The sequence below is a fragment of the Lygodium microphyllum genome, chromosome 11 (genome assembly GCF_053477565.2).
Source record: "Lygodium microphyllum isolate KBCC chromosome 11, Lygodium_microphyllum_v1.1.10, whole genome shotgun sequence".
NCBI lineage: Eukaryota > Viridiplantae > Streptophyta > Polypodiopsida > Schizaeales > Lygodiaceae > Lygodium > Lygodium microphyllum.
In genome coordinates this window covers 127,327,319-127,335,206 of record NC_141145.1, presented here as the reverse complement: position 1 = coordinate 127,335,206, position 7,888 = coordinate 127,327,319, and positions in this window count along the sequence as shown.

Below are 7,888 nucleotides of genomic sequence, written 5' to 3'. Positions count from 1 at the left end.
TTCAGCATGTGCATCAACTACAACAAAGACTTGAACAAAATCACAATGAAGAACCTCTACCCGTTCCCATGGATCGATGACTTGTTAGATGAGTTGAAAGGGGCATGCTTTTTCATAAGATTGATTTACTCTCTGGCTACCATCAGATTCATATGAGGGAGGGATATGAGATCAAAACGGCCTTTAGGACTGATCGTGGGCTTTATCACTTTCTAGTGATGCCTTTTGGGCTGACTAACGCCCCCACCACATTTTAGAGCCTCATGAACAAAATTATTCAACCCTTTTTGTTCAAGTTTGTGCTCGTTTTCTTTGGTGACATCCTCACTTACAGCAAATCACCAAAGGAGCACTTGGCACATGTTAAAAGGGTGTTTAACATATTGAGAGAGCATTAACTCTTTACTAAAGAGAGAAAATGTATCTTCATGTGGACATTTGTGGAGTACTTGGGACACATTGTGAGCAAAAATGGCATACATGCTGACCCAAAGAAGGTGCAATTTGTTAGGGACTGCCCCACCGCATCCACCACCACTTCATTGCATGGTTTCCTTGGTCTCTCTTCGTTCTATAGACGCTTCATTAAGCACCATGCCACCATTGCACCACCTTTGACTGATCAATTAAAAAATGAATCATTCTTTTGGGATGCCACCGCTGATCATAGCTTCAAGTAGTTAAAGGACACGCTTACTTCCACCCCCATCCTTGTCTGCCCTCACAATTTTCACATCAATGGATACCAAGCTTGCCCCATCCACTGTATACCACTCTCAGACTGATGGCCAAACTAAAAGAGTAAACAAATGGCTTGAGACATATTTGTGGCACTTTTGCCATGATGTACAACACAGTTGGGATACGTGGCTCCACTTGGCTGAGTTTGCCTATAATAACTCCACCCACTCTAGCCTTGGAGTTTCCCCTTTTGAGGCCCTACACAGGTATAAGGTCCCCCTCCCTATACTCATTCAATGCTAAGATCAATCCTCAGAGTCAAGTCGAGTTGGATCACATGCAAACCTTACTTCAGTAATGCAATGTGAATCTTCAAAAGGCACAAACTCACATGAAACTCTATGCTGATGAGAAAAGAAGGCATTTGGAATTCCAGGAAGGGGAATTGATCCTCTTGAAAAAACTTAAGTCCCGCTACTCCACTCTCAAGGAGGGCAGTAGTAACAAGTTGGCCCACTGCTTCTATGGCCCCTATCAAATCTTGAAGAGAGTTGGGGACTTGGCCTACCGATTAGAGCTTCCTCCTACTACCACCAAAATCCACAATGTATTTCATGTTAGCCAACCAAAACCCTTCATGGGCACCTCTGTGGACTATGTGGAAGAACTCCCCCCCATAGATGAAGAAGGTATCATTCAGTATATCCCTAAGGAAATCATCGGGCAACGAGATAAGCACTTAAGATCTCAATCCATCAAGGAGCACCTCATCAAATAGGAAGGCCTACCCCTGGAAGAAGCCTCGTGGCGCCCAAGCCATTATTAATGAATTTTCTCACCTCCAAGAGGCCCAATGGACTGAAGACTAGCCAGTTATGCCCTCGTTTGCCCACTCTCTACTTGTAGATTGCACACTAATTTAGATCAATTTTGTACTTACTCAAATATTAGTAATGAGCATCATACATGCGCTGAAAGTACTCATCATAAGCTCCATTTCGACATGTGGCACGCCCCATTTGGAGCAACCTATCAAAAGTTATGTTAATTTTTACCTCAACAGGCCTGCCACGGATAGCATGGTGTCCCTAGTCTTTATCTACCCATTTTCATTGTAATGTGGCTCAGAGGAGTACTATGCACCCCACTCCCTAAGCCCATCCATCACTGCCCTCCAGTTCTCTTCGTTTTTTAGAGCAAAAACCTTTCAGGTGGGGATAGATTGTAACGAGTGGAAAACATAGAAACTAGGGGTTAGACACCTAGTCACACTGATCGGGGTATATAATGTGTAAGAGTCCCATATTAGGGCAACCAGTTATTATCAAGAACATACTATTCACCTTCATCTCTAGCTTCCATGGCTTCCTCCTTTCTCCCCTCTTTTCTATCTCTCTCTCTCTCTCTCCTCTTCTAGTATTTCTTTCTCTTTTTCTTGCTCTCTTCTCTCTCTTCAGCTCTTTCTCCTCTCTCCTCTCAGCTTCATTCATTACACATAGCTGATTGATGCTTTGTCAGGGTATACTCAATGTTGGTTGATAGAGATTCATGGGCTTCCTTTCATGTGACCCCTCATAGAGAGTGGTTCCACTTCTATCGTAGTTTGACTGGATTTGTCTGTTTGAATAGTGACCTAGCACTAGAGATAGTTGGTATTGGTGATGTCCCAACTGCAATTTGGTTTAGGTTGCATGTTTACTCTTCATGAAGTACATCGTGTACTAGCTCTCATGAAGAGCCTTATCTCTACTAGCACTTTGGATGATGCAAGTTATGTAGTTTCTTTTGGTGATTCCTTATGGAAGCTTACTCCTAGGAATCTTGTCATTGCACATGGTGCTAAGTCCAATACTCTCTACCCCTTGCTTGTATCTAGACTAGCTGACCATGTTTTGGCAATGGATGCAGTTTCACATGTATCTCTTTGGCATTGTCACCTTGGACATATATCCTTGAAAGAAATGAAAACACTTACCTATTTGCAGTATCTTTCACCCCTTGACTATAAGTGCTTTGAGTCTTCTAATCATTGTTTATATAGTAGACAGATACCTAAGTCTAATATGACATGCATGGGTGAGCCATTGGCTCTCATTCATTTATACATATGTGGATCCATGCTCTGCAAGTCATTAAGTGACGCAAAGTATTCGGTTACCTTCGTTGATGACTATAGGCATAAGGTTTGGATATATCCTATCAAGCAAAAATCAGAAGTCTTGGCTACATTTTAGCATTGGCTTGCTTTAGTTGAGAATTAGTCTGGGTATAGATTGAAATACCTAAGATCAAATAATGAAGATGAGTATGTCTCTAAATCCTCTGAGCAAATTTGTGACAAGAGGGGTATTAAGCGTCAGTTGACTGCTGCGTATACCCCACCCAGATTGGTGTGGCGCCGAGCGCATGAATAGGAAAATTCAAGAGCGAGTTCACAGTATGCTTAGCCAAGCAAGCTTACCGTATCATTTTTGGGCCGAGGCAGTTACTACTACCGTACACTTGATAAATCGATCCCCATGTATTGCTTTTGACTATCAAGTTATAGAGGAGGTATTATTTGGAAAACGTCCCTCGTATGCTCATTTGCATGTCTTTGGTTGTGAGGCTTTCTACCATGTTCCCAAAGACAAGCACAATAAGCTTTCTACCATCTTTCTTGGTTATGGAGATGCAGGTGAGATGGGCTATTGTCTATGGGATCCACATGCTTGGAAGGTTATCCGTAGCCATAATGTTGTTTTCCATGAGGAGAAAATGCATAAGTAGCCTAAGCATGTCATTGAGGTAAGTAGGGTGATATTTTAGGGGGAGCCTCATGCTACTATACAACTAGCTAGATGGCCCTGCAATAGCAACTGATGCTCTAGTGGCCCAAATCCTTGATGCTCCATAGGATGTCCATGGAGGGGAACCGATGGCAGTGGAGAAGGAGAAGAGGAAGATGCGGGAGAGAAGAGCACACACCATGCATGTGTTGTCCAACTGAACTGACAGCCTTATTGCACTATCATATTATATATGAATAGAGAATAGGCGGTCATAGTGTATACAGGCATTCCCAGAGGCCTTTTACCCCAACAACCTCCCATTAAAAGGCCAATGTGGCTGGAGAGTGAAAACAAAGAAAATTAAAAAAAAAGACAAGGCGAGGAATCATGACATCTCACCCAATGCCCAATCAGAAAGCGAGCTATGCAAGAAGCGTCGAGAACCTCTACAAAAGAAGAGTCAAGCATCCTCGAGTCCATGACATCCAGGAGATAAGTGATCCTGCAGCTCCATAGAATGGAGCAATCCAAGAATGCTTCACATGAAGCAAGCACAACTCATCAGTGCACGGCTGTAAAGCATCGACAAAGGAGGAAGAGACCAGACGCCAAGGTCACCCTCAAAACCGAAAGTGCCATGACACTACCGGTTGGAGGGAAGGTTATTGATGCAAAAAAAGGCAAGTCAACACCTCAGATGGCTAAAAAGGGAAGTGCTAAGGTCGAGGAGTACCGCAATCTGAAGCGCCAACTTGAAGCCATCAAGAAGGTGAAAGAATGGGTGAGGGAGGCCCAGGAGCACCTAAAGGATGTTGAGCCCATACTGGAGGATGAGATCGACGATCTCTCAAGCATAGGCACCCCAATTTCTCTCCCACAACCAAAATTAAGGGAGAGGCAATGGAACCACAAGCTATGCCGCCTGGACAAGGTCTAAATGCTTTAGGCCAACAAAATAATCAAGGCCATTGACCAAGAACCACAGACCTAGAAGAGAGGCGAGTGATTAGCAACCTCCTCAATACACTGGTGAGCACCACAGTAACTCTGAGCTTAGGCGACCTGCTTAGGCAGCACCCAATGCTATGGCGGGAGCTTAAGCAACAAGTTGAAGAACCGAATGAGCCAATTGCTATGGACTTGCTTGAGCATGATGTAGAAACTCAAATACTGAGCCTGACGCTGCACTCCATGCCTAAATCCTTGCACACATCAATGCCTTTTGGGAAGGCACGGAAATGCATGCAATCCTACCAGTCCTAGCACCGGGGGATGTCACCAGAAAGGGGATCATGGACACGGGGGCAAGAGTGAGTGTGCTAAGCCATGCGGTACTCCAAACTTGGGGTAACCCACCGGTCGAGAGTCCTAGGTTTAATGTCACACTGGCAAATGGAATGAAGGTGAAGCCATTTAGAGTGTTGATGAAAAATTGGCCAGTGAAGGTCGCAGGGATCCAATTCTCTATTGACTTCATAGTCATGAAGGGAGTGGACTACGACATCCTGCTAGGCCGATCCTAGATGTGCAACACGAGAGTCGTAGAAGACTTGAGCAACAGTCTTATCTTCTTAGGCAATCGAACACAAGCCTTGACAGTAGAGATGGACACATGGAAGACTATACTAGTCGACCTTGATGCCATCTCCATCATGCTGAAGGGCGATGGACAGACTAGGGATCCTATGAGGCTCTTACTAAGTATGTCCCATGCCTTGAGGATGAGCAAGACTAGATGCACGTTCTTGCTACCATCAACCTACCGTTCTCAGATACTGAGGAGTATGAACAAGTCGTCAAGGCAACCGATAAGTTCAAGGACACACCTTCAATGCCAGTTTGCATGATGATCGGGAGTCTATGTGGAAGACCCACTCATGTTGCATTCCGAGTCCCAAACAATAGACGTGAGCTCCAAGAAATCCTAGGGTACTTAACCAACAAGTTGGCTGGCAATCTAGTGATGAACCTTAAGCCACTCTAAGATCTCTTGGATGAGCCTGAATGGTGATGGTACACGATTTGAACTCGAAGTACAACTGGATCTTACTCCTTGACCAACAAGAAGGGGATTGTCAGAACCAGGAGAATCAGGAGCAACCGGACAAAGACAGCTTTGATGACGAATATGAGGACTGTTGCTCTTTCAGAGAGTGGAAGAAGAATCGATATCCTAGAGTATGACACTGGGGGGCATATAATCGAATAAATACAAGTAGACCCCAGACCGCACAAGCGGAGCACACTTAGAGTGGAGAAGACAGTCGGAGCACACTTAGAGTGGAGAAGACAGTCAGACATAAGGACTGCGATCGAACTTGGTTGGAGTACACAGGTGCAATCAACTATGAGCAGGCAGGCCTAGCCCAACCAAGTGATGTACCACTACTGCAAACAAACTCACCTTTTGAGCTACGACCACCAGGAGAGAGCCCCTCTTCTAGCAAAGACACAGAGTTCAATTCCGAACCGGAAGTCAGCTCAAATAGTGACCCAGAAATACCTCGACCTCCCAAGACCAGATGTATTAAGGGGGACCTACTCGTCCACCCTCGACGCAGATGGTTAAAGGAGGAACTACAAACATAGAGAAAAGAAACATGAATAAATGAACAACTAAAACTGCAAGACCTGACCCAAAATGATTCACAAGGTTCAAAAAGGGAGATAGGGTGGTGATCTTGTTGGGAGCCAAATGACAGGGGCAAGCAAGCGAACCAATTGAGGGACCCGCCAAGGTTAAAGAGGTCAATTTATCTAAGGAAGGGGAGACCCCACGACCTATCTTTATAGCAGATGACTTGGTTGAGCAAGATGAAGCAAGTCTCATTACTCTCCTGCAAGAGTATATAGACGTCTTTGCTTGGTCTCTAAAAGAACGTAAAGGGGTGTGGTGACTCACAACATACCCATGACACCTGACGCAATGCCTACCAAGCAATGACCGTATCCCATGAATCCAAAGCACACTCACGCTATTAAGGAAGAAATTGACAAACTGATGAGAGCAAGATTCATCTACGAAATTGAGCACACGGATTGGGTCTCGCCCACGGTCATCGTCCTAAAGAAAAATGGGAAGATTTGAGTGTGTATCAATTACAAGAAGGTAAACATAGCTCTGAAGAGAGATAATTACCCACTACCATACACAGAGCACATGCTTGAGAGAGTAGCTGGCAAGGAGGCCTACATTTTTTTGGACGGGTTCTTTGGGTACAATCAAGTGCAAGTGCATCCTAACGATAGACATAAGATGGCATTCGACACTGAATGGGGAGTCTTTGCCTACATAGTCATACCTTCTGGATTGACTAACGCACCAGCCACTTTCCAACAACTGATGTGTACAATAGTCAAAGACATGCTGAGGAATGAGTTAGAAGTCTTTGTGGACGACTTATGCGTTCACTTTGCTTGGTGAGAACACTTAGGCAGGCTCCAAGCGGTCTTTCAACGATGTCGGCTATACTGCCTCTCATTGAACCCCTTGAAATGCTAGTTTTGGGTGAAGCATGGATGTATCCTAGGACACATGGTGTCAAAGAATGGCATTGCCACAGATTCCTCCAAGATCAAGGTCATTGTCGATCTTCCATCCCCAGCTGATTACAAAGGTATTTAGTGCTTCTTAGGACATACTAGGTACTATTGACGGTTTGTGTTAAACCACGCATTGATTGCTAGACCTCTATACAAGCTATTGATTATATTCGAATGGACCGCAGAATACCAACGCTCGTATGAGGAACTAAAAAAATGCTCTAACCACCGCACCGATACTATGGGCCCCAGACTGGACACTCATGTTCCACATGCACATCGACGCTTTGAAATTCACAGTAGGAGCTATGTTGTGCTAACTTGGTGAACACAATCTAGACTACTTGGTGAGCTTTGCTAGTAGACAACTCACTGAGACCGAAATGAATTACTCAATAACGGAGAGAGAGGGCTTGGCCATGGTGTTTGTTGTGAAGAAATTTCAACATTATCTTTTGGCTATGCCTTTTACTTTCTTTGTTGACCATCAAGCCTTGTTGTACCTGGTTAACAAACCATGCGCTACAGGATGCATTGCTAGATGGCTTCTTCTACTTTTGGAGTTTGATATCTTCGTGACAATGCGTAAGGAAAAACAACATTACATGGCTGACCATCTATCTCGCATCCCCATGGGAGAAGCAGCTAGACAAGGCATTGTGGATGAACTGTTAGACGCGCATCTATTCCACTTATCCAGTGAAAAGGATTTGTTTAGAGTTGACATGATGCCATATTGGGCAAATGACATAGTTCAAGTGCTTGAACACGGACTACTGAATGATCGATAGAAAAGGCCCGACTTAGGTGGCTTATCTTGAAAATCCAACCCTATCAATTGATATAGCTGGCCAACTACACGATGGGTTATTGGCGCAGATGCGTGTGTGAGC